Here is a 27,999-nt window from a genome sequence, read left to right as displayed (position 1 = left end):
GCATTTGAGTGTTCGTACATAAGTATGTCAGCAATGAGTATAACCTGCCAAATTGTGGCACTTACCTACATAATACGCACAGGCACACATACACACACTCATATATCACTTTTATCGCCACTTTCATAACAATTACCTGATTACTAAATCTACAATTTTTCATTTAATTGTCGCAGTGACGCGATGAGATAATAGGGCACATGTGCGGGTATTTAAGTTGCTCGCTTTTCTTGGCAACGTTTATGCATTTCGAAATGCACATACTGACACACCCACTTATTTATATTTGCTTTGCAATATTCGTTTTGCGGTTTGCCATCGCCTTTGTGTGTCAATCTAAAAATAACAAACGCATTGGCTTTTGTTTCTTCTTAAACGCTTCTAATTTCGCTTTCTTTTTGCTTAGCACTTTTTTTCAAACTAATTTAGTTTTTATTATTTTTTTGTTTTTTTACTTTTTTTTGTTCTATTATTTTTTTTTTTTGTTTTATTGAATTTTTTTTCTTTCTTTACTATACGCAAATGCTTGGCAAATGAAACAACTCAAGTTTAAAATTACATTAAAATATTGTTTGCCAAATGCTTTTGTTGTTGTTTTGTTTGATTTTCTAGTTTATTGCACGAACGTCAGCACTCTTGACAATTACTTGTGTTTTGCAGGAACGGTGGCGATACAGTAAATCTATTGTGACACAGAGAGATGAATATATAGTTAAAGGCAGAACCGTATTCGGCTAGGCTGAAGGCCTTATACCTATAATATAATTTAGTTAAAAGAGTGCAAGATAACTGATTGTAAGAAAATTGTTCGAACACTCAGAGAGTCGGATGAGAATATTTGAAGATCATTATATCGGAACCATAAGCTACATATATTGGTTCTAGAACTTAAAGATCGCCAATGCTTTAACATGTGTTATCGTGAGAACCTGCGTTCGTCCATTGCCTTTGGAAATTTGGCACAACTTCCTCCAGCCATCGCAAGATCGCGATATTTTCGCACGCTATCATCTTAACATCATTGTAACACCCCTCCGTATCAAAGGTTGGCGGGGGCTTACTGGTTCTGCCCTCATCTTCTTGAGTATTAAGCTAATAAGCTCCTTTTCTACAGATCTACACCTCTCAGTAGTCATCTCTCCGAAATAACTGTTTTGTTACATCACTCATCCTCACGAAAACAGCCGGAGTCTTAGTGATATCTCCATTTAGCAACACCGAGAAAACTGGAATCATACCGTTATATCCCTTTGGCTTATCTCTAATATCTTGGGGCATCGCCACTTTGAACGTTTTCTCTCTGACTTGCAGCTATCCATCTATCATCCTTTCGGAAACAGCCGTTTGGCATCTCCCAGAAAACCAGAATCTTAGTTTTAACGTCCTCTTTCTGACTTGCAGCTTTCGAGGTAGTTACTACGTCGCTATTGGAATTTATCTGTCCTACAGCTTTAGCCCCGCTTGTCCTGCCTCTGTGGCTGGCCTGCCTCGTGGCCCTGGGCCTGCCTTTTAAGCAGGCTTGTTTCTTTCAGCTGAACGTTACCTCGTCATTCTGCCGCTTTAAGCTTCCTCTTCCTCGTACCGATTACAGTACCGAAAGTTTCTCGCAGCAAATCCTTTGAACTGCCTTCAACCTACTTCCACCGCATCACGGTCGCGCTCCAAGCGCTCACCCTGTCTCCTTACCCTTCTTCACTCTACTTCTCCGTTTGGATTGGTATGCTTTTCCATCACGGAGCTCGTTGACTCTCCACAAATTGTAAGACAGGACGATTTTTAAAAGGACGTTTTTTGTTGGTAGCGGTGAAGAGGCCGATCTTGCATCCAAAAATTTATCCTTATATGAGGTCCACAAGTTCATCTAACTCATCCACTTATTTTATTCCTAAGCTATGATATCTACACCATCCCGAATTGGATCAAAGAGAAACATTTCTAATTTGTACCAAAAATTTTGAAACTATGAAACTTAAGCTCGTGATTTCAAAAGGCTAAGAACGCTTTCAGTTTTTTCTGGAAACGCTAACAATTTTTAAGCTAGGGCAAACACATTTATATCTATTTCGGATATCAATTCCATCAACGTAAGATCGTCTACAACATTAAAATGTGCTGCTTGCGCACGAACTACTTCGAAGCCTCCTAACTATCTGAGAGAAACTTTTATCAAAAGTAAAGTAAGGGAGAATATTAGCAGTTTCCATACGAAACTATAACGCTAGTATTAAATGCTGGACAACAAGAAAAGTAAGGCAAGCAGGTGAATTAGAAAACAGTCACACATACATGTAAACTGCAAAATAGAGCGCATATTACACAGGCATAAACACATAAACATAGAAGGAACAGCGTATATACGTCTATTTAGCCGAATCCCGTATGAGATAACAAACGAAAAATATATCAGCAACTATTCGAGAAGGCTGTTCATGAAAATCCTAGACCCTGAAAAGCTTTGCACAAAATCAGTGCAAACTTAAGGATTGTCAATCAGTTTGATTTTAAAACATTGTGAGTGAAGTACACGAGTAATTTAATTTTGAAGTACTACTACCGTAGTAGTATATACTATATATTATACTGAATATAAGAACGATTTATTCCACAATTTACTGGTTAGAACCATAACAGAACGACACAATCATCAAGAGTTCCTTAATATTCGGTACAGTATGCAACCAAAGTCTGTACGGTTTATTGGTATTTGATTTTATAACTACTTTTTAACTGGGTTCTTATAGTGTTTTACGATTCGTGACCGAATTTTAAAAACAACTACCTCGGTAATGCTGAAAAGGATTTATGAATTAATGAATCAGTTAGGAAATGGACACATTGGATCCGTAATTAGAATTTTTTTTTAAGATGTCGAATTCATATTTATCGCTTGAACAAAACTGATTCATGATATCATGATACCGCTCCTGATTTCAACACAATTTATTAAACTGATTTTCATATCATTATTCATTGAGCAAATGTATTAAGGTACCTAAGGGTACCTCCGAGACTGACTTGTTGTACAAAGCTATTTACCTTTTGGCCTTAAAATCGTATATATATATATATTAACTTAAGCCATATAATTACGTAGCAACTCACTTTCAAAAATTCCCAATATTTCCGTAACAGCAAAAATCTATGCTAATTTTAGTTAACGGAAAAATTATTTTGAATTTCAAATTTTAATAATTTGCGTTCACGTAGAACAATTGAGTAAGCATTCAGAGCATGTGCTAAAATAATAATTATGAGAAACTGAAAAGCAAAATACACGTACAAAATAAACAATTTTGCAAAGCTCATAAATGAAAAAAAAAAAAAATACATAAAAAATTAGCTACCCAGCAGTCAAACCAACTAGCAAACTATCTCACAACTACCTAATACATCTAGTCTACTCCCCAGCAGGTTAGGGGGCTTAGAATATTCACGCGGCAGGTATGCCTGTCGTAAGAGGCGACTAAAATACCAAATTGATTCATGTGGTTGTGTAGCGCAACCCTTTCAAGGGATTTCCAGCGCAATATATAGCTTCTCCAAACCCAATTGTCAACCTCACCTAGCCGTGGCGAATCCTGTTTCTTTAACAGCCGACCTTAAGTTACTCATGGATCTAGGGGGTGGGATGGCCTAGAAGGTTTCATGTGGTCATACTTTAGTGGCGGCTAATCCTTTAATGGTGCTTGTTACCAGAAATTACCGGATATGTATGCAATTGTTTTCTGTGTTTAATATTGTTTGTGAAGCTGTCAGAATGGACGCGATTTATTGCGGCATCCATAAAACTACAAAAAAAAAGGCTTTGATGCCTGGGAGGTTGCAACGAACGTGGTTCCAAGCCACACAACGGAATTATTGTTTTTATTTTATTTTATTTAAGATAGTAACTATATGCTTTTTAATTGTAAAGAGCGAGTCAGAGGTATCAAAGTTATTGTAATGCTTGTTGAAATCCTGACACAGACAACGGAAAGATTTATGCAATTCAAAATTGGATCTGCAAGTGCTTAAGGAAAGTGGTTAAAAATATTTCGAAAGCCTAGAGGCAACATTGAACAATATCTCACTAAGCAAAGATGGGCTGTTACCATCCCTTTTGTCAGCTTTACTCTAAATAAGACACCAAATCTCACTCTACGATTCTCTAAAGTGGGAAAATAAATAAATATTAGACGGCTGATGTAGGGGGTGGGAGATTTCATTCTGAATGACGTTTTTTCAAAGATTATTCGAACAAATTCCGGTAACACTATGGACACATACAGTTTATTCGAGGTGCTCAACGGCCAGCCAGTTTATCCATACCTAATTTTCATGTTTTTTGGGCTAGTTCAATGTAGGAGACCCCTTTAGTGATTACTACAGGGTATGATAAGCACATACAGCTGAAGAGAAATAACATACGTGTACAAACATAAGTTGTCAAAAAAAATGTGTGCGAATTTCTCGGACAACGTGCTTCAAACACCGGCCCGCGACCTTGTAGAACATATTTAATTAATATGTACGAAAATATGAATTTGTATTTTTTAATGTATTTACATTTGTTGCTTCGTTTAGTTTAACCGTATTTTTTACGTTGGTTTTTTCTTCGATTTTTCTTTGTATTAGCACGTCTGTTATTGTTTTCTTTTATTTTGGGTTCATATTTTTTCTCTTTATTTTTTCTTTTTATTTTTTTTTTTTTACTCTCTCAACTTATTTAGTTTTAATATTTTCGCTTCCATGCTGATTTCGCGCACGTTTTCTTTTTCAGTAAATTATTAACCAGCAAACGCTGGCGCGCCGCTTAAGGTCAAATGATCTTTTAAGGTATTGTATGGTTTGGTAGAGGGGTGTAGATTATGCGAGGGAATTTACTTACGTCACAATGATTTGAATGCGCTAAAAGAGCGCTGTCGAAATTTCAAATGAGTTGAGTAGAAATGGGTAATACAAACGCATATAACAAAATAATGAATAATAGCATACAATAATATTTACACAAGTAGCCACAATGTGAGCTCGTGAGCGGGAGTGACTGCTAGAAATGTTACTCATGGAGATTATTAAATTAGCGGCATTTGTTAAACTTATTCAAATTCATACATATGTACGTCTGCTCATTTCGAAGCCCCAAAATGGTCGGTATTTTTGTTTGGAACAACTGTAGTGACTGCAAAAGTACTGGCGGCTACACTTAGAAAAAAACACCTACCCAAAATGAGGAAAACATTTCCTAAAAAATGTCTTTAAATTGAGAAAAGCTTCAATTTAATAAGTAAGAAATTTTCTTTTTTTTTAAGGAAAATGTTTCTTCAATTCTTTTCAATCAAGGTTAGGTTAGGTTGCACTGCCCGCTCTAAAAGACCACACATACCTTGAATGTGCCCAGTGTTACCAGAATTTGTTTGACTAACAAATGGGAAACCCCCAATTAGGTATAAGGACTTATGTTATAGAATAAGTCCGTCCTCTTGGCAAGTACTAGAAGTTTTTTGGTGCCTAGCTGAATTGCTGCTTCGAGATCTGGCAAATCTGCCGCTCCTAGTAGCTGGAGCCTTGACCTCGCGAGCGCATGACACGAACACAGGCCATTCTCAAACGTTTTTTTCCTGCAGCTTGCACTCCCTACATCTGCTGTTACTGATGAGGCCTACCTAATAATTGTGTGGCGCCAGAACGTAGTATCCAGATAGTATGCGCACTGTGAGTCTTAAGTCTTCTCCTTTAGAGATATGAGCAACTTTGTGAGTCTAAAGGACCCATTACTGATACTTAGCATAGACTTGACTTGAGTTGGCGTAAACTTGGCAACTTAGCACCGATTATACTCCACTTAGCGCATACACTCTGGCATCATAATCAATAAATGTCAATTTGTATGACAAATGAAATGGAAACAAACAAATGGCATCTCAAAATGTAAACGTCACTTAGAACTTACATAGAAAATCAAAATTCAACAGACTTCTAAGTCAAGTTAAGTGTTGCTAAGTTTTGAGTAATCAGTAACATGCAATGCTCATTTAACAGAACTGTAAGTGACAGTTCTCAAGTCAAGTCAAGTCTATGCTAAGTATTAGTAATGGGCCCTTAACGTTGTAGTATTTGCACATGATCTTAGAAATTTTGCAGCCTCGCACTTCTGTCAACGTCTTTCCTGCTTGATGTATAATATGCATCTCCTGTTTCCTTTTTATTTCTCCCAAACGGTTTGGGGATCTACAGTCGATTCATCGAGTGGTGCACACTCCTTTGCCAACCCATCGAAAGAGAAAAGAAAAGAAATCAGAGGAGGGGAAAGATTGAAAGTCAAAACAGAAGCCTACATCGAAACCGGATGGCGTGTTATCAATTTGTTGTCGAAGTGTTAATGGTTTTAGGCGATGAGTGGTTCGTTTGTTACCGACGGGATGTGGGCATGTTATCCATTTCTTGTCGACGAGTTATCAATTTATTATCGAAGTTAAATAAGCTTGCTATTGATAACTAAGGTTACCGATGAGCGTTCGAGTTTTATCGGCGAGTTATCGGTTAGGTATTGAAAAGATATCGACTTATTATAGAAAAGTTATAGAAGAAATTCGGCTTGTTATCGGCATACTATTGTTAACTCGTTTTCGAAAAGTTATCGATTAATCGTCGAAATATTATCGATATGATATTAAAAAGTTATCGATGGTTTATCTAAAAGTTCTCGCTTTGTTATCGATTTGTTATCGAAAAGTCATCGTAAGTTTGTTATGATATGAGATACCGATAAAACTTCAATATAAAATCGATGACACATATCTTACACGATAAGACAATTGATATCTTGTCGGCATTGAAAATCTTCTCCAACACGTAAGCGGACCCTGCCAAAAACTTTTCAGTTAACTTAATCTAAAGAGTGCCTGCTACCTTTTTCTAAACTGTTAGAGAGCCTCTTATAGGTTAAATAATAATTCTTTGGGTTTTTAAACATAACACAAATAGAAGTTAAATGTCTAAATTTTGCAGAAACTCTTTGTTAAGCAGCTTTTTTGATGTTATATAAGTATCTTAGTTTAAGCGTAGCTTCGCCTAAAAGCATTTAGGTTGAGCATAGTAAAAGTTGTTAAGGACTTCTTATGAAGTGATATCTACTAAATCCAGTTGCCAAGCAAAGTGTCAGACTAATTAAAATATGTGAGCAGTACAATTACCTATATACAGTTAGGCTTCATATGCCAGAACCGAAAGCAAAATGTATCATTAGCACTTTCCCTAGACGACTGACTGGCTCACTTGCTCACTGGCTCGCTTTTAACGTTCATGCCCTTCTCACAGTTTCAGCTTTCCAGCACCGTTCTTGTGTGGGTTTGTAAAGTCAATGACTTTTAGTTAACATTTCGCTTGTTTTTTTGCAAATAATTTGATATTACATACATATACATACATAGGTCACACATTAGAATTAGCTATAGTTTTTTGCTCTAGTTTTTACTCGTTTTATTTCTCTCTTGATTTATAGATAGGTAGTACATGAATATACGTATGTGTAGTAGGGCGTGCTTTATTTTACAACAACAAACAGTCATGCATACGTTTTGCCTCGTTGCTCGTCAATCAACAACTAAACCACTACAACTACGATAATTTTACTCTTACTAACACACAGCCACATTTTTAATTTTGCTGAACAGTGCTCTATTCCAAGTTCAACAGAAATTTTCCTCAATACAAATAAATCGAATTTTAAAGCAATTTTTACTGCTTTTCTTAGACTTATTGTTCCTCATTTTTTGAGTGACTGTGCTTTAATAGTTTTTTTGAGTTTTGATTTTTCGGTTGAAGGTTGAAGGATTACCCCATAGAAAACCATATTATTGTGAAAAATAATACCAAAAGTTTTATTAAACAAGTAGGGAAGGCTAAGTTCGGGTGTAACCGAACATTACATACTCAGTTGAGAGCTGTGGAGACAAAGTAAGGGAAAATCACCATGTTGTAAAAAGAACCTAGGGTAACCCTGGAATGTGTTTGTATGACATGTGTATCAAATGGAAGATATTAAAGAGTATTTTAAGAGGAAGTGGGCCATAGTTCTATAGATGGACGCCATTTAGGGATATCGCCATAAAGGTGGACCAGGCCTGACTCTAGAATTTGTTTGTACGATATGGGTATCAAATGAAAGGTATTAATGAGTATTTTAAAAGGGCGTGGGCCTAAGTTCTATAGATGGACGCCTTTTCGAGATATCGCTATAAAAGTGGACCAGGGGTGACTCTAGAATGTGTTTGTACTATATGGGTATCAAATGAAAGGTGTTAATGAGTATTTTAAAAGGGAGTGGGCCTTAGTTCTATAGGTGGACGCCTTTTCGGAATATCGTTGTAAAAGTGGACCAGGGTTGACTCTAGAATGCGTTTGTACAATATGGGTATCAAACGAAAGGTGTTAATAAGTGTTTTAAAAGGGAGTGGGCCTTAGTTCTATGGGTGGACGCCTTTTCTGGATATCGCCATAAAGGTGGACCAGGGGTGACTCTAGAATTTATTTTGTACGATATGGGTATCAAATGAAAGGTATTAATGAGTATTTTAAAACGGCGTGGGCCTAAGTTCTATAGATGGACGCCTTTTCGAGATATCGCCATAAAGGTGGACCAGGCCTGACTCTAGAATTTGTTTGTACGATATGGGTATCAACTGAAATGGGTTAATGATAATTTTAAAAGGGAGTGGGCCTAAGTTCTATAGGTGGACGCCTTTTCGAGATATCGCCATAAAGGTGGACCAGGGGTAACTCTAGAATTTATTTTGTACGATATGGGTATCAAATGAAAGGTATTAATGAGTATTTTAAAAGGGCGTGGGCCTAAGTTCTATAGATGGACGCCTTTTCGAGATATCGCCATAAAAGTGGACCAGGGGTGACTCTAGAATGTGTTTGTACTATATGGGTATCAAATGAAAGGTGTTAATGAGTATTTTAAAAGGGAGTCGGCCTTAGTTCTATAGGTGGACGCCTTTTCGGAATATCGCCATAAAGGTGGACCAGGCCTGACTCTAGAATTTGTTTGTACGATATGGCTATCAAATGAAATGTGTTAATGATAATTTTAAAAGGGAGTGGGCCTAATTTCTATAGGTGGACGCCTTTTCGAGATATCGCCATAAATGTGGACCAGGGGTGACTCTAGAATTTATTTTGCACAAAATGGGTATCAAATGAAAGGTGTTAATGAGTATTTTAAAAGGGCGTGGGCCTAAGTTCTATAGATGGACGCCTTTTCGAGATATCGCCATAAAGATGGACCAGGGGTAACTCTAGAATTTGTTAATGAGTATTTTAAGAGGGCGTGGGCCTTAGTTCTATATGTGGACGCCTTTTCGAGATATCGCCATAAAGGTGGACCAGGGGTGACTCTAGAATTTTTTTGTACTATATGGGTATCAAATGAAAGGTGTTAATGAGTATTTTAAAAGGGAGTGGGCCTTAGTTCTATAGGTGGACACCTTTTCGGAATATCGTTATAAAAGTGGACCAGGGTTGACTCTAGAATGCGTTTGTACAATATGGGTATCAAACGAAAGGTGTTAATAAGTGTTTTAAAAGGGAGTGGGCCTTAGTTCTATGGGTGGACGCCTTTTCGGGATATCGCCATAAACGTGGACCAGGGGTGACTCTAGAATGCGTTTGTACAATATGGGTATCAAATGAAAGGTGTTAATGAGTGTTTTAAAAAGGAGTGGCCCTTAATTGTATATGTGAAGGCGTTTTCGAGATATCGACCAAAATGTGGACCAGGGTGATCCAGAACATCATCTGTCGGGTACCGCTAATTTATTTATGTATGTAATACCACGAACAGTATTCCTTCCAAGATTCCAAGGGCTTTTGATTTCGCCCTGCAAAACTTTTTCATTTTCTTCTACTTAATATGGTAGGTGTGACACCCATTTTACCAAGTTTTTTTCTAAAGTTATATTTTGCGTCACTAGACCAATACAATTACCATGTTTCATCCCTTTTTTCGTATTTGGTATATAATTATGGCATTTTTTTCATTTTTCGTAATTTTCGATATCGAAAAAGTGGGCGTGGTCATAGTCGGATTTCGGCCATTTTTTACACCAATACAAAGTGAGTTCAGATAAGTACGTGAACTGGAGTTAGTAAATATATATCGATTTTTGCTCAAGTTATCGTGTTAACGGCCGAGCGGAAGGACAGACGGTCGACTTTGTATAAAAACTGGGCGTGTCTTCAACTGATTTCGCCCTTTTTCACAGAAAACAGTTATCGTCCTAGAATCTAAGCCTCTACCAAATTTCACAAGGATTGGTAAATTTTTGTTCGACTTATGGCATTACAAGTATCCTAGACAAATTAAATGAAAAAGGGCGGAGCCACGCCCATTTTGAAATTTTCTTTTATTTTTGTATTTTGTTGCACCATATCATTACTGGAGTTGAATGTTGACATAATTTACATATATACTGTAAATATATTAACTTTTCTTTTAAAATTTGAATTAAAAAAAAATTTTTTAAAGTGGGCGTGGTCTTTCTCCGATTTTGCTAATTTTTATTAAGCAGACATATAGTAATAAGAGTAACGTTCCTGCCAAATTTCATAATGATATCTTCAACTACTGCCAAATTAAAGCTTGCAAAACTTCTAAATTACCTTCTTTTAAAAGTGGGAGGTGCCACGCCCATTGTCCAAAATTTTACTAGATTTCTATCCTGCGTCATAAGTTCAACTCACCTACCAAGTTTCGTCGCTTAATCCGTATTCGGTAATGAATTATCGCACTTTTTCGATTTTGCGAAATTTTCGATATCGAAAAAGTGGGCGTGGTTATTGTCCGATATCGTTCATTTTAAATAGCGATCAGCCCAGGAACCTACATACCAAATTTCATAAAGATACCTCAAAATTTACTCAAGTTATCGTGTTAATGGACAGACGGACGGACGGACGGACATGGCTCAATCGAATTTTTTTTCGATACTGATGATTTTGATATATGGAAGTCTATATCTATCTCGATTCCTTTATACCTGTACAACCAACCGTTATCCAATCAAAGTTATTATACTCTGTGAGCTCTGCTCAACTGAGTATAAAAATTAAAATGATCTGTCGCAAATGAAATTCTACGTGTCCGCCTACACGTAGTACGTTATGATTCAATAGCTAAGAAACATTAGCCGGCTTCATCAGCCACTCGCTGCTAATTTGCCTGCCGGCTTTGAGCTATCTATGGTTATAAGCCGTTAAAATTCATTGTTTATTTTTTGCTGTTTTGTACAATATTTTTGTTCTTAACTTTGTTTTCATACCATTTTTTTTGTTTAGTCAGTGCATTTTTTTATCTTTACCTTTATATTAAGTCGCTTTCATGTTTGTCCACTCATTTCCATACGAATTTTTGATCCACGGAAGTCTTTTTGGGTAACTTCCCGTTGAGCTAGACACTTGATACATAGAACATAGTTCAGATCTCAGAGACATTACAAGTGAAAAAAAATTCGCTAGGTGGAGTACGGATCGAGATATACAGAAAATTAATTTTACAATATCCCTGAAAATCCCTGAAAAAACGCAGGGATTGTTGCAATCGATTTTTGAGTAACTTCCCGGTGAGCTGGAGATATGAAGCTTGAGCCGTAAGTCAGAACCCGGTGACAATGCAATACTTTATCAAAAAAATTCCGCTAGGTGGCGCATTGATCGAGATATTAGGAAAACTAATTTTAATTTGGGAATCTTTCTATCAATTTTTAACTAACTTCCCGGTTACCTAGGGACTTGTTATTTAGCACATAATTCGAGACCCGGTGACAATATAATTTATAGAAAACAAAGTTCCGCTAGGTGGCGTGCTAATTGAGATAACTACAAATCCCTGAAAAACGAGTAACTTGCCGATTAGCTAGAGACTTGAAACTTGGGCCGTGGGTCAGAACCCGGTGAAAATGCAATATTTTATCAAAAAAATTCTGCTAGGTGGCGCATGGATCGATATATTAGGAAAAATATTTTTAATTTGGGAATCTTTCAATCCATTTTTAACTAACTTCCCGGTTACCTAGAGACTTGTAGTTTAGCACATAGTTCGAGACCCGGTGACAATACAATTTGTAGAAAACAAAGTTCCGCTAGGTGGCGTGCTAATTGAGATAACTACAAATCCCTGAAAAATGAGGGGAATCTTGCGATCGATTTTTGAGTAACTTGCCGGTGAGCTAGAGACTTGAAACTTGGGCCGTGGGTCAGAACACGGTCACAATGCAACATTTCATCAAAAGAAAATTGGCTAGGTGGCACGCGAATCGAGATAGTAAGAAAACAAATTTTAATTTGGGAATCTTTTAATCCATTTTTAACTAACATCCCGGTTACCTAGAGACTTGAAACTTGGCACTTGGTTAGAGGCCTGGTGAGAATACAACTTATAGAAAACAAAGTTCCGCTAGGTGGCGCGCTAGTCAAGATAACTGCAACTCCTTTAAAAACGGAGGGAATCTTGTGATCGATTTTCGAGTAACTTCCCGATGAGCTAGAGACATGAAACTTGGGCCGTAAGTCAGAACCCGGTGACAATGCAATATTATATCAAAAAAATTCCGCTAGGTGGCGCATGGATCGAGATATTGAGAATACTAGTTTTAAATTGGGAATCTTGCAATCGACTTTTAACTTACTTCCTGGATATCTAAAGACTTGAAACCTGAAATATGGTTTAAAACTCGATGACAGTGCAATGTTTGATCAAAAAATTTGAGCTACGTAACGCCCAAGTCGAACCTGAGTGTTGCAGGCGTTGTAGAATTACACCTCGTTGAAGTCCCTACTCAATGCACGTCCTTGCATACTTTTAGGCGTACGCGACTTTCACCACGATTCTTTTAGACTTTCAGGCGTATGCGAATTTCACCACTATTTTCAGCTGTGCAAATAAGGTAGCTGACAAACGAGGTGGAATTCTCTTGTTATGATAGGAGGTGGAATTCTGTTGTTTTCGCCAGTGTTGTCAGCGAAAATTCCACTAATTCTGTTAAATCTTGCTATTTTGAACAAATAAATAAATATAAGAATTTTCACTTAGGAATTACTTAAATTACTAATTAAAGTTGCAATTGCCTTTGTGTACGGAGTAATAAAAAATTGAAAATAAAAGATGATAAAAAAATTTTAAGGACTACCTTTATATAAATGGACCAAAAAATTGAAGGCAGTTTTTCCTTTAATACATAGTCTTGTTGAATTTTGACTAAAAAACTTTAACAATAGCTCTTCTAAAAGAATTTTGGGATTTCAAACTACAAAGGTGGAGCGCACTCTTTCTTTACTTGGGATTAACTAATTGATTATTTAAATTTTAACACGCGCTCTACCTTTATAATTTTAAATCCCAAAATTATTTTACAAGGGCTATTGTTAAAGTTTTTTAGTCAAAATTCAACAAAACTATGTCTGTATTAAAGGAAAAATTGCCTTCTATTTTTTGGTTTATATAAAGGTAGTCCTTAAAATTTTTTTATTATCTTTTTATTTATTTTTTCTTCATACAAGTTTTACATATTCGACTGTTTGTATTTGTTTCAAAATATGGTATATTTCATATCTTGTTCGCTGGAGCAGAATTTTAAAGATTTAGACCCTCCGCAGACAAGTTGGGTCATAGTCGTATCGTACCCGTATATTCATAAGTGGCGATGAAGATACGCTTACGGATCCACAAACAATGCGATAAACAATCGTCAAAGTACGAGCTGTTAAAAGAAAGGGAAGCATTGGGTGCATGCGTACATTAAAGGAGCAATGGTCCCACATTACAATAGAACAGAGGCGCTTAACATCCTGGAGGTACCGCTGTTTAACCCATAGAGGTCGTATGTGACAATATCAAAATCGACTCGTACAGTATTTCCTTACGCTCTTTGGTGGTCTGTGAAGTGCAAGGTTCCTAAGCCATAGGCTACCAAGCTGCGACGCTTGCTTCCAACAAGCGATTTCAGAGGTTACGGTTGTATTTGATTGGAAGTTAAGACTACTATCCAAAGTCAAACCCAAGAAATTTGCGATACATAGAAATTAAAACGAAAAGTTTGATGCTTTCAAGTGTTTTCTCCATTGGCGAAGGGATGTGATTCTCCCTAATTAGCATATTCCCGTTATTAATCGGCTGGTATGAGACGAGCAGAGCCACTTAAGAGGGTTGGACATCAGTCGAATGCTTAGCCTGGTCTGTAAATTTTTTGAAGCCTAGTTAGTTAGCTTTTCTTAAGTTAACAAATGTTCGATGTACCCACGTGACGAAGCGGTAGAAACGATCATTTGAGATGAGGCCGGGGCAGATTCCTGTAGGAATAGTAACGGCGATTTGATAACCGGCGTTAATAATATGAGTAGGCAGCGGAGGGAGTACTTATCCTTATTGCTAAACAGACAGGACCAAGACGAGTTCAAAAACCCAATCATTGATAACGGAATATACATTCCGCCACCCGGCTGTTATGAAGTGAGACTAGCAATATTCACGCCAAAGGATAATAATGCGCCGGCTAACAATATACTACCCGCCGAGCTGTTCAAACCCGGACACGAGCAGCTGATAAAAAGTATGCTTCCGGATTTAAATTTAAGTGCGCTCTGTTAAATCTACAAGCTAGCCGATCCCACAAATCCCGGAAACTACCGTTTCAGCCTACATAATAGTACGTATAAGGTTCTAATACGAATTAGGAAGGACATCTGCGAACCATTCGAAAACAAAAGAGGCTTCAGACAAGGCGACACACTTTCGTGCGACTTCTGTAACCTAATGCTGGTACAAACTATTTTGAGAGCGTACAATTCCTGGCCTATGCAAATGATATTTATACATATGCCTTTTCTTAATTGGATAAAGAGGAAATCAAGGGTTTTTCGTAAATGAGGTGAATACGCCTAGGTGTTAAGCACCAATTAATGATGATGATGGCGCTCACGATTGAGACATCTCGTTTACCACCACTTGGACAACATATAGCTGGGGCTAAGCTTCAATTTTTTGTATTCTTATATGTTCAGAGATTGGTTGCTCCCACCACCCAGCTTAGAAATTGCTAGGTTCCTTTTCAACACTGGATGTAAACTGACCACATCCACAAAAAAACAACGCTTGACGTTAACCATAGTGTCGAATAGCCGAATAAATTATACACGTATTTAAGAATTTAATATTAATTATTTAATTACATTTGTTAAAGAAATATCATTGTGATTTAACATCGAAATTTATAAGAAAGAAAACCAAACCATTCGTTCATTATCTATTTTGTTCCCAGGCAATTGCAAAGTTGCCGTCTGTAGTTGACAATAGCCAAGCTTTGACTACTTGATTAATAATTAATAGTTAAAGAGAAATAAATGTAATGTTTGAGTCGAAGTCGAGTCAATGGAATACCCCAAATGTCGCTTTGCAGCCGCCGTCGTGAACGTAATCAGGCGTGTTCGCGCTGGCTATGAAATTCGTAAAAAAAAACTCTCTTTGGGACAATTCACTGCTCCGAAAAATATATACAGTTAATATAGCGGTTTTTATGTATTAATAGTTCAAAATTTATAAAATTACGTCAAATGTTGAGTGTGTATTTGTATAATTATTAAAAAATTATGAAATGGGAACAAGTCAATCACAAGTTCAATGACATTAGCTCAATTAAGAAAATGGTGTCAAATGAGTGCACCCAAAAAGTATGATTAGAATTAAAAATATTATTTGCTGTTATATTAGTTGTACAGTAGAGAACTGGCAAACTTTTTTGTGCACTGTTTATATAGTTAGTTAAATTAAATTTAGTTGTTTTTTTTTTTTAATTTAAAAAAAAATTCCGCTAACATTCCCAAATTTCAGCGCTGCATTCATCGCTACACATTTCACTGAGTTAACTTTCATGTTCAATTTTCCTTAGCCTCAACTCAGTTTCTTAAGACGTAATTGCAAAGAAAGTTCTACACAGTTTTTAATTAATACTGTTATAAAAACCATTTCACCTGCGCACCAACTGAACTTTTCTTTATGATAGCAACCTTTTTGTTTTGCGCTTTTTGTTCGCGCGCGTCTGCAGCTTTCTTCGTTTTAATTTTTTTTTGTTTGTTAAATTGTTGCTATTATTTTTTTGAACGCCTTTATTTACATTGTTGCTTGGCTGTTTATTTTTCTTTTGTAACAAAAAAAAAATGTTTAAAGGCATTTTAAGATTAATTTCACTTGAGTAGTTAATGAGCCTTGCTAATGTTGGGGGACTCAAGGTTGAGTTATATGCATTCAACACTTTTTCAAAGTATTTAAAGGGAAGCCATAAAATTGACTTGAAACCGCGAAAGGGTTAAAAGAGAAAAGTAATATGTGTAAAATTTGTTAAGGAAGGTAGCAAAAAAGAAACTAAAAAAAAAACTGAAAAAAAAAACTAAAATGCAAACTTTTTTATAATTTATGATCGCTTTGGTTGTTCTAATTTACAAAAAAAAAATGCAACTCGATATCGATCTCATAAAAGATCTCAAAAAATGTTTCGAAAATTTGAGAAAAGTTTCGAACTCGAAAGAATTGCATAGCAAAAATTTTTTTTTTTTTGAATTTCGTCAATTGACTATTTTAGATATTTTAAGAAAATACTTTTATGAATTTCACACCTAAAACTGTAGAGACCGATCTCAAAAACGTTTTCTCAAAATTTCGAAAATTCGAGAAATTTTTTCGAAAATTTCGAACTTTTTATTTGGAGTTCTCGGAACTTTTTTTAGTAAGCAGTTTTTTAGCTCAATCAATTTTAGTTCAACAAAGTACAAGTTTTGGGCATTTAAAAATTCTCGTGATTTTTAACATACAAATTTTTTTTTTTTTTGGGTTGTTTTAGATTTTCTATCATACAAAGTGTGAGCATTACTTTTTATATAGACGAAAATCTAAATCGAACTTTTTATTTGGAGTTCTCTGAAATTTTCGAGAATGCCGTTTTTTTAGGTCAATTACCTTTAGTTCTTTTTATTTTCGATATTTTAAGTAAGCATTGCTATGAATTTTGTATTCAAAACTATACATACCAATCTCGAACTTTTTATTTCGAGTTCTCAGAACTTTTTTGAATACGAAGTTTCGTAGCTCAATCAATTTTAGTTCAACGAGGTACAAGTTTTGGGCCTTTAAAAATACGCGTGATTTTTGACATTTTTTTTCTGAAGACTGTTTTAGATTTTCTATCATACAAAGTGTGGAAATTACTTTTATATGGAAGAAAAATCAGAGAACTCCAACTAAAAAATTCGAGATTGTCGAAAATTTTTCTCGAATTTTCGAACTTTTTCGAGATTGGTTTGCATAGTTTCGACTACAAAATTCATACAAATGCTTACTTGAAATATCGAAAATAAAAAAAGAATAAAATTAATTGAACTAGGAAACTGCTTTCTCGAAATATTCAGAGAACTCCAAATAAAAAGTTTGATTTAGATTTTCTTCTATATAAAAAGTAATGCAGACACTTTGTATGATAGAAAATCTAAAACAACCTGCAGAAAAAGAATTTCAAAAATCACGCGAATTTTTAAAGGCCCAAATTTGTACTTTGTTGAACTAAAATTGGTGGCGCTACAAAACTGCAAACTCAAAACGTTCAGAGAACTCCAAACCCTTCGAAAAAAAATTGTCAAAAATCAATGCGTACTTTGAGGGACTTAAAACTATAACCTTGTTGAATTAAAATTGGTTGAGCTACAAAACTGCACACTCAAAACAAAAAAAAATAAAAAATTGAGAAATCCAAATAAAAAGTTCGAAATTTTCGAACTTTTTCGGATACGTTTTCGAGATTCGTTTACATAGCCACAGCTACGAAATTCTTAGGAATGTTTAATTAGAATATCGAAAATATAAAAAAGAAGAATTTTATTGGCGAAATTTTAAAAGAATTGGCATTGCTATTTTTCTTTACGCGGCTGTAAAGGCTGAACTTGAGTTCTTGTAACATTCAAGTACAATTAATCGTAGAAAATTTATACCACATACCCTGGTCTGAATTTGAAAGTCAGTGACTAATCAAATCGTCTTGTCCCACATAAAAATTAGACATTTTTCAAAATTTACCCTTAACTTACCTCAATATACGACTTTTTTATTCTTCTTCTGAAAATTATGCAAAAAAGTGCTGTAAAGAGAGAAAAAAAATTGCATTTAGAAAATAATCTTTTGAGCAAACAATATTTATAATAATAATTATGGTAATAACAATAATATGACATAATTATAGCTAACAATATTTATTATGTGCTTTACTATTGCCATTCGAGATTAGTAGTAAATGAGTTAGTTAAATAACCAGTTATGTAACCGCAATAATACCGCTAAGTGGAAACTTCAGCTACTGATGCTTGGCATGCAAAGTGATTGTTGGCAGAACTTGATAACCTTGCTAAATGACGCAGACGAGCGTTTTGTTTCTTTTTCAAATTATTTAGTAAGGAGTGCTAAATGCCTGCAAAAAAAATGCTGTCTGTGCACTATAGGAGTGCCAGGTCTCAAAGGTGACTAAGGCAAAATTAGAGGTTTAAGAATAAATGTCAAAAATTAAACAAAATCTGCCAAAAGCGATAATTCAAATTAAAAAGCAAAACCATAAAATTTAATTTTCAAATTTAAGCACAAAAAGCTTATCGAAACATGGGCTAAGACATTTCCGAGACAAATTAAAATTAATTTTAAAGTTATGACAAATTACATGATTTTTTTCTTCCTCATCTTTGTTTGATGCCTCATAACATTACGTTTGTTCTTCATTGTTAATTTGTCTATCTATCAGCTTAAGCAATTAGGCGAAATCACAGCTGAAGAAGTTATTAGAAACATACATATACATATTACAGGGGCCATTCCAACACGAAGCGAACAACGTAGAAACGAAGCTGAATTCTGAATTCTTCCGACAGGTTAGGTTAGGTTGAACTAACCGGGACACGAGGACCTCATATATACTGAATGAGTCCATAGTGTTACTCGAAGTTTGTTTAACGACCAAACTGAAAAAGCCTATCAAAAAACAGGACATATGTTATTAAATAATTACAATCGCTGTAAATATCCAATACAAGAGAGTGGGGGATAGACCACACGTATACCCCAGCATTCTTTTACATGTTTAATGCGCAGTCGAAGTCTGCTTCACTCTCTGCTCCGCTTTAAGCTTCCGCGACAACTTACTGTCTAGAATGATTCCTAGATATTTGCTACAAGGTTTAACCTGCGCTCAATCCGACATTGGTATGTATATTCCAAAGCGCATCAAAGAGTTAATTTTTGGAGGCATTTTCCAGTTATCACAACTTCAACGTCAGCTGCATACGCCATAAGTTTGACGGGTCGCACTTCAAACGGGCTGAGCAGTTGTTTGATGACCAGCGTTCATAGCAGAGGTCTTCAGTACTGTTCTCTTATTTTAGATATCTCTGCACAACAACACTCACCCGAGTATTTTTGCGCAGAACACCTTTCTGCATAGGTGCCCCTGTCTGCTGATTTCCTGGCCTAAGAAAACCCCCATTTTTAAGTAATATTCCTGCAATTTAACACCCAGCCGATCCATCTGGTTATGGCTGGATGTGCTTCAATGTACTTAAGAACCTCCGTGATCGCCTGTTTAGAGACATTGTTGAAAGCCTCGGCAATGTCTTAGGAGACTCCTAAGGAGTACTCCTTATATTCTCTATGTTTATAACCATCCTATGCAGTGTCGTGTCTAACAACTTGCTTTTGGCGTACACATATGAGCACTCTTGCGACAACCAACAACGCATGTTGAGTTTTGGATTTGTATCCTCGTTGGACTTTAGATATATGTACATATTGAGCAGAAATGTAGTTAAGCTAATTGGCCTGTAGACTTTGAGATACATTGGATGCATTTGGTAGGAGCCGTGAACCCTTTACTCGAGATTTGTAGCATGACAGGGAATATGTCATCTGGGGCCGGCAATTCAAACGTAAAAAAGTTTTCAAAGCCCATTCGATCGTGGTAACAGTTATCAAGAAAAGGAACTGCCTGCTCAGTGATCGAAGTATAAGTGTTGTCTACTGTGTTTTCTGCAGTGTCTCGCTTTGGGAAACGTGTGCCGGAAAGTGCTCCAAAGGACTTCTCTACTACGTGACCATTTCCCGCCTCTGGACTATACATATATCCCCAAAGCTAGGACTTTCCTGAAAGGCGCTGTTTCGCTGTAGAATGATATGATTCAATGTATGAAAATAAAATGTGTTCTATATCAAAAACGATCGATTTCCACTTTTAGTCAATTTCAGAAAAAGAAAATAAAAATTTTAACTAGGAAATAAAATCGAAAAAACTGCACAGTTCAAACAAATGTTGAGTATGCTACTAGCATCAAATAAAACCCTCCCATTAATTTACACAACTATTATTGTATTTGCTTATAAACCAGTCGTGCACTCGAGAGCTTCGTAACGCTTCGAAAAACTATTCGGCGTTCAACTACATGCCGTATGAGCGCTGCGACAGAGGGTCAGTAAAGCAAGCCGTCAATTAGTTGTAGCTTGTACTTCAAGCAGTAAACATCTCATGCGTGAGTTCTATGCTCACACCTTCTTCATGTAAATACATACTACTCCAAAAAAAAGTTGGGTTTATATTCGAAGCTCTGACGGCTTTGTGCGCTACTGATATAAACACACTCATGTCCACCTACTCGCTTAACGCATGCACACGTCAGCTCTCTGGATAACGCACATGCACACCTCACCCTTCTTTTCCTGCAACACACGTACCGCATATTTGTGGTTTTACTCTTAGTAGCCAATTCTAAAAATACAACCAAGAACCACAACTAAGCTTCTGTACATAAAAATTAAAATTTTATATTTATCTACCTAATAATATAGTACGATTGCTGTTGCTAAGCAAAATTTCTATTGCTGTGCATTTATGTCATAAATAGTGCAGGTATAATTTGAGTTGTAAATATGCAGGAATGTATGTGCACTATATGTATATCTAACGAATCCAATAAAGTCACCTCAACCCTTTGAGGTAATTTGAATTGACTTTGTTGCCGCTGAAGTGAGCTTAGCACTCACTTCAAACACCCTTTACTCAGCGTAGTTTTCATGCATATTCATAGGTCAACTGCAGTGTCATTTTCAAATACTCATTCTCTTTGAAAATAATTCCGATACTCTTACAACGTACTGTGAAAAAAAGTTCATTGCAGCGGTCGTTGACAAGTGCAAAGGTATCTCTGCTTGCTTTGGCACACAAAAAAACTTGCTTGTAAGTGGTTAGTGGTGAGTGTCACATTCACCCAAAAGTTTATTGAACTATTAGCTAAGAATAGCACAGGAAACAAAATGAGACAGCAAAGTGTATTTTCAGTATTTTGTAGAAATGTTGAATTGGAAAAGGAAATAAAAAAAAATATATCAACGTACTTGAAGCATGAAGATATATTGAAAAACATTTGCATTGTTATCCGTTTTTTTTTAAATAAAATACAGTAAGTGCAACAAAATGCAATTATTTTTATTGATATTAGAGAAAAATTACAAAATTTGTGCACGGCGAAGGTTACTTGGACATGTTTCTGAATATCACTTCATCATCAGCTAAGTAGCTTTACGGGTGCTGAATTTTGAACTCCAAATCACCTGTATTCATTCTAGCAGATACCCCTTATTCACTCAGCTATTTGATTGCTCCACTGCACGCTTTGTAATGTATCTCTATGTATTGCCTTTTTGTTGCTGTTTTTCTTTTTATACACAGTTTGGTACATATATGCTCTATGTTTTTAATTCCCAATTTTGTGGAATATTTTTAGGTTCGTTCAACAGAACTTGATCAGTGACAATGGATTTTATAGTTATGCTTCCACTGTTCATCATTATATCAATATTATTTAAATGTAATTGATAAGCGAGGCAGGCTGCTATACACAATTTTTATTATTGTTATTAAAATTAGAAGAAACGAAGCTCAGAAAATTGTTCTAGTAACCTTCGCCGTGAGCAAATTTTGTAGTTTTTCTCTAATATCAATAACAGAGAAAAATTGTGTATAGCAATATGAGTCTCTCTTGTTATAAAATACTTATAAAATGTAATAAATTTGCCGATCTTTTTTCATATTGGGTAAGGATTGACGGCCTTGACAGATTGACGGGCACAAATTTCGTGACGTCGAACAAATTTTGAGGAGGGTGAATTGCGTCGTGTTCTTTTTACGATTTTGGGACTAACTCAGGCCTGTTTGATGAGTATTTCGGGATGACTTCAGAAACACTTCGAGATTATTGTAAGGATAATTTATATAATTTAATCTAATTTAAGGGCAAATTCAGTATCACTTTTAGACTATTCTTGGATCATTTGAAGCCTTTTTCGAAACCATTTTAAGACTGTTATAGCATGACTTCGATCGGAATCATTTTGAGACTTTTTTTGTACCAATTTGGAACAATTTCATGATCAATTATGAATTTTTTTATTTGTCATTTCGGTACAACTTCTGGATCATTTTAACAGTATTGCGACTATATTTAATAACCCTAATACTAGGTTCAATCACACACCAAATTGGCAATTTATACTATTTGGGCAATTTATTACGCAATTTGTCATATAATAAATTGTAATAATAAATTGCCAATTTAAAAAAAATTGCGTAATAAATTGTTTCAAACTGCAAATGCAACATTGTAAAGTGTGTTTATTGAGTATATTTAAACGTCAGCTACGCACGGCTGAACTATATGGTTGGCTCATCTCATCAGCTGATTTTATGTCTTTCATTTCACTGGAGTAGGGATTGTCAAAAGAAGATGGCAAACTCAAAATGAAACCAAAACATTGAACACATTTTCTTACAACACACAAAAATTTCAAAGTTTTATATTTTCATTCCATTTCATTCGCCTAATACCAACACGCACATTTTGACAGTCTGAACAAAGGTATGTTCTTGCTGTAGAGATGAGCCAACCAGCTATCAAATTACTATTGTGTAAGCTAAATCGAGTTGTATGAACAGCACTCAATTCAAATCGAAATTTCCTCAATTTATTTTTCTGTTTGAACATAGTATAACAGCACTGCAAATCTTAGAATTAAAGTATTTCTATGCGTTGTCAAAAATAGACTTAAAACCGTATTTGATTTCAACAGTCTCTAATCGTTTTTTGTTTTGTACTGTGAAGTTTACTCAAATATCTAAGACCTTTTTATATAGGAAGCTAGTTATTTTTTAAGGGCTCTGTGTTCTTTAGATATTAAATTTTAAGTCGCTACTGGTTTCTTAATTATTTCTAGTTTAATTTGTTGTTATTTGTTAGTAACGTCCCTGCCTCAAATGGCATGAAGGTCATTTAAAATTCACCATAAATGTTTTATAGATGCTCTTCAATGAGGCGATAAAAGTAGCTGACATACTTCATATTAATAGGTATTCTTACTCGTTTTTAGGTATTTTACATCATGTGGCATACTCACGGTCCTCTACTGATTGACTTATGCTTATTCTAAGCAAATCGCCATTTTAATTAATCTGCTGTGTCCTTTGGTATTGGTAAGTGAAGTAATTATTGTTTTATTTATCTTTATATTATGTACAAACACACACCAAATTGGCAATTTATACCATTTGGGCAATTTATTACACAATTTATCATATGTGACCCGGCCTATGAAAAGGTGGCTTATGACTCAAAAAATAATGAAAAAGAAAAACTACTAAGAAACTGAAGAAATGCATTGTTTATCTTTAACAGCTGTTTCTTTTTTGAGTCATAAGCCACCTTTTCATAGGCCAGGTCACATATAATAAATTGCCAATTTAAAAAAAAATTCCGCAATAAATTGTTTCAAACTGCAAATGCATCCTTGTAAAGTGTGTTTATTGAGTAGATTTAAACGTCAGTTATGCATGGCTCAACTATTTGGTTGGCTCATCTCATCCGCTGATTTTTTTTTTTTTCATTTCACTGGAGTAGGGATCGTCAAAAGAAGATGGCAAACTCAAATGAAACCAAAACATTGAACACATTTTCTTACAAGACACAAAAATTTCAAAGGTTTATGTTTTGTTTTCACTCCATTCCATTCGCCAAATACCAACACGCACATTTTGACAGTCTGGAAAAAGGTATGTTGTTGATGTAGTGATGAGCCAACCAGCTATGAAATTACTATTGTGTAAGCTAAATTGAGTTGTATGAGCACAACTCAATTTAAATCGAAATTTCCTCAATTAATTTTTCTATTTGTACAAAGTATTAAATTTTAAATTAACAATGTTTCATAACAAAGGTACGTTAATTTTACAACTATCCTGATAGGTGAAGGTCTGCTTATTTTTTATTGATTCATATTGAATGATTAGTTGTTGCTCTTGCTGTGTTAACAGTCCTTCGTCACATTCACAAATTATCATAAAAGTTCTCTAACGGGAGTCCAAGCGAGCTAGCAGTTTCAACAGGGTCCTACCATAGGAATGTTGTTGTTAGAGACGTAGGTTTCACACGACAATTAAAATTATGGTTGGTATCGTTTGGGGACACATCGCATCGCATGTAGGACATGTGGGGAGTGATTCTTGACAAGTAAGAGTTTAACCTGTTACAGCATACAGAACAATGTTGGTCCAGAGTGAATCGTGTGCCCCTTGGTAGTCTACTTTCGCCTTCTGCAAGGGTTGGACAGTGGAGATTGATAACGTGGCTCACCCGCAGCGACTTAACAAAGCTGTTTGCCAATTCTGTGTGGATTAGCCTTAGGACCTGCTTATACTAATCTGGATCAAAAGCATGGCGGATCTCATCATTGTGCTTACGTGGATGTTTTCTTACTCCTCTTGGACGCGTAGCACATGAGCAGCAGGCCAGTTGCTTTGTAGGTTGTAAGCAGCCTTTTTTATCTTTTCCCCTAGTGCTGAGAGCAACTTGAGGGCTTTGTACTTTAGACACAATTTCTGAGACATGTGGATTTAAGGGAGCAGTCGTTCGATAACACTGCTACCTTAAATCCACCTCTAAGATCTTTGTTCCTAAATTGAACGACGCTCGCCCACCACCCACATAACTCGCGGTCCATCTTTTTAGACAACTGGGCAGAGGTAAACCTTCTATTTCAATTTCCGCGAATTGAAGTCCTATGATGAAGTTTTCGCTGGTTTAGTCCGTAATTTTTCTGGGTATTTATGGCGTTTAGCGCTGTGGTAGTACTATGCATTTTGTGTGAAGTCATGCTGATGGGTGGCTAAGCTAAGATTCGCAGTGAAATGAATGGGCAGGACGGTTTTCAACGTCTTCGCTCCTGGTGAGAATAGTTGTTGTTATTGTAGCAGTGCTTTGCCCCAACCAATAGGTGTGACCGATCACAAATTGTCATCAATATCCTCTAATGGGAGTCCAAGGAAACTTGCTGTTTCGACAGGGGTCCATAATGAGAGGGGTGTTGGAGGCGTTGGTTCCACATTACAATGGAAGAGATGGTTGGTCGGCAGGACTTGTAAACGATATGCTGCCTACTAGCATTACCCCAAGAAATATAAAAGAAGCCATTAAAGAGGCCAAGTTCTCTAAATCAACAGGCCCAGACGGTAACACCTTGGCGTTGAGGTAGTAAGCTACCCGACTCACGTTTTCAACTTGTCGTTGAAGTACTTTGTCATTCCCGAACAATGGAAGGGTTAGTTAGAGGTGTGTTATAGGCGAGGTAATGAGAATTATCGATTTCTTATAGAAGTGTTATGAATCTGCTAGCAATAACAAAGGTTGTGGATGAGTTATCAAAGAGTTATAATTTTGTTATCGTTTTGTAATCGATTCATTTGCGATTGTTAATCGAAAAGTAATAGATTTGTTATTATAATGCTATCGATATTTTATCGAAAAGCCATCGATTTGTTATCAGAGCGTTACCAATTTGTAATCGGCGTTTTATCGATTTGCTGTCGAAAATGTATCGTCTTGTAATAGAATTGTTATCGTTTTATTATCGAAAAGTTATTTATTTATTATCGATTACTAATTCAAACGTTATAAATTTGTTATTATTATGCTATCGATTGTTATCGAAAAGCCATTGATACGTTATCGGAATGTTACCAATTTGTAATCGTCGTGCTATCAACTTATAATAGAAAAGTTTTCGGTTCTAAACAAAAAGTTATTAATATATCTGCTATCGGAAATCTAATGATTTGTTACCAAAAATGTATCGAATAATTGTAGAAAAGTTATCGACCACCCATCGAAAAGTTGTAGATATACTATCAAACATTTATCGATTTGTTATCGAAAAGTTATTTACTTGTCATCAAAAAGTTCTACATTTTTTGTTGGGATGAACTTATCGCCGTGCTGCCGGTTTGTTTTCGAAAAGTTATCGAATATTTTTCGATTTGTTTTCAAAAATTCATCGAAATTCACGAGTACTTGGAACCCAAGCCTTTTGTCTCTATCAAACTAACTTCTAAATTATTCATTTCTTAGCTTTTATTAGCCATAAAATTTTTAATGTACTTAACACGCCATTCACTGATTTGTTGCTTATTAAACATTCTGCGTTTATCTAATTTTAATATTTTCTATTTTTTCCTTATTTTTTTTTTTGGAGCTAGCACATTAAATCGAAGGTCAGTTTTGCAACAATTGAGCATGGCAATTTGACGCGCTATCGCAGTTATTCGATTTCTCTTTAATATTAAATTTTCAATAAATAATTGATGCCTTAACAAAGATAAGTGCCAGAATCGAGAATTTGTAGTGACGAGTGTTCGTATGTATTTGTGTATCCTATGTACATATATTGCATATACATAGTATGTATGTATGTATGGTAGCAATTTATTGTGGTTTAGCAATTTTTTATGCGTAACTCTTTATTTATTTTTACTTTTGCGCAATTTATTTATTGTATATAACTTTATCAAGCTGAATAAGCTATTATTTCCAACAAACTGCAAAATTTATCATAAACAAATACACATACTTATGTATGTGTGTATGTTTACGAGTTTATATATGTCTGTAGTTTACTCGCATATTGAATATCGTTTTAACTAATTTTCGCTATCATTTACGTGATTTTGTTTATTTTACACTTCCTCTGAGAATATGATTTTCTAATAACTTTTTTATTAGCCATATACATAATAAGTATTAAGTTCAGTTGTTGTTGTTCTTGTACGTGCGACCGTTCACAAATTGTCATCAATGTCCTCTAACGGGAGTCCAAGAAAACTTGCTGTTTCAACAGGGGAGGATCATAGTGAGAGGGGTGTTAGAGGCGTTGGTTTCACATTACAATGGAAGGGATGGTTGGTGTCATGTGGGGACACATTGCAAGCAGGACATACATTTTGATGTCGGGTTGATTCTGGATAGGTAAGAGTTTAACCGTTGCAGTACCCGATCGAAGTTGAGCTAGAGGGACGCGCGTTTCCCTAGGGAGAGTGCGTTCCTCTTCTGCTAGTTCTGGGTTTTTTCTTTAAGTACTGGATTCGCCGGGCATTCCTGGTATAGAGATCCGACGCCTGTTTGTGGATATCACTGAGGACCTGCTTGTGCCTTTTTGCTTCATATGGCTGAGTTCTCAGGTGCCGCATTTCCTCATAATGCTTACGGAGATGACCCCTTAGGCCCCTGGGAGGTGTAGCCTCATCAATCAGATATCTGTTGGGATGCCCCGTTTCCTGGGTAGTTCAGCATTTCATATCTCTCGCCAATGGGGAGTATTCTCGCCTCATTGTGAAGGTGGTGTTCTGGGGACATAATAAGACAGCCCTCAGTGGTTCTGAGCGCAGTAGTTTGGCAGGCCTGCACTTTCTTCTCGTGAGTAACTTTTAGGCTTGACGACCATATCGGGGACGCGTAGCATGCAATCGGACGACCAATCGCTTTGTAAGTAGTAATGAGCGTTTCTTTGTCTTTACCCCAAGTGCTACGGGCAAGAGATTTGAGGATTTTATTACGGCTCTGCAGTGTTAA

The 27,999-nt window shown here is 35.9% G+C and overlaps 1 protein-coding gene across 8 annotated transcripts in view; it reads right to left on the bottom strand.

Moving 5' to 3' along the window:
• The window catches only part of Dyrk2 (Dual-specificity tyrosine phosphorylation-regulated kinase 2), a 296,262-nt gene that overhangs the window by 193,752 nt on the left and 74,511 nt on the right, over positions 1-27,999 (bottom strand). For 6 of the 8 annotated variants that reach the window (XM_067765263.1, XM_067765262.1, XM_067765261.1 and 3 more), the window contains one exon: positions 18,109-18,158. The exons of 1 other annotated variant lie outside the window; for it this stretch is intronic. The gene's annotated coding sequence lies outside the window, so the exon portion shown is untranslated. Of the gene's footprint in view, positions 1-136; positions 6,631-18,108; positions 18,159-27,999 lie in introns of those variants that run through there. One more of the 8 variants, XM_067765268.1, reaches the window with a different exon arrangement.

The sequence above is a fragment of the Eurosta solidaginis genome, chromosome 2, assembly GCF_040869045.1.
Source record: "Eurosta solidaginis isolate ZX-2024a chromosome 2, ASM4086904v1, whole genome shotgun sequence".
NCBI classification, from domain to species: Eukaryota; Metazoa; Arthropoda; class Insecta; order Diptera; family Tephritidae; genus Eurosta; species Eurosta solidaginis.
This window is presented reverse-complemented; position numbering and strand designations above follow the sequence as displayed.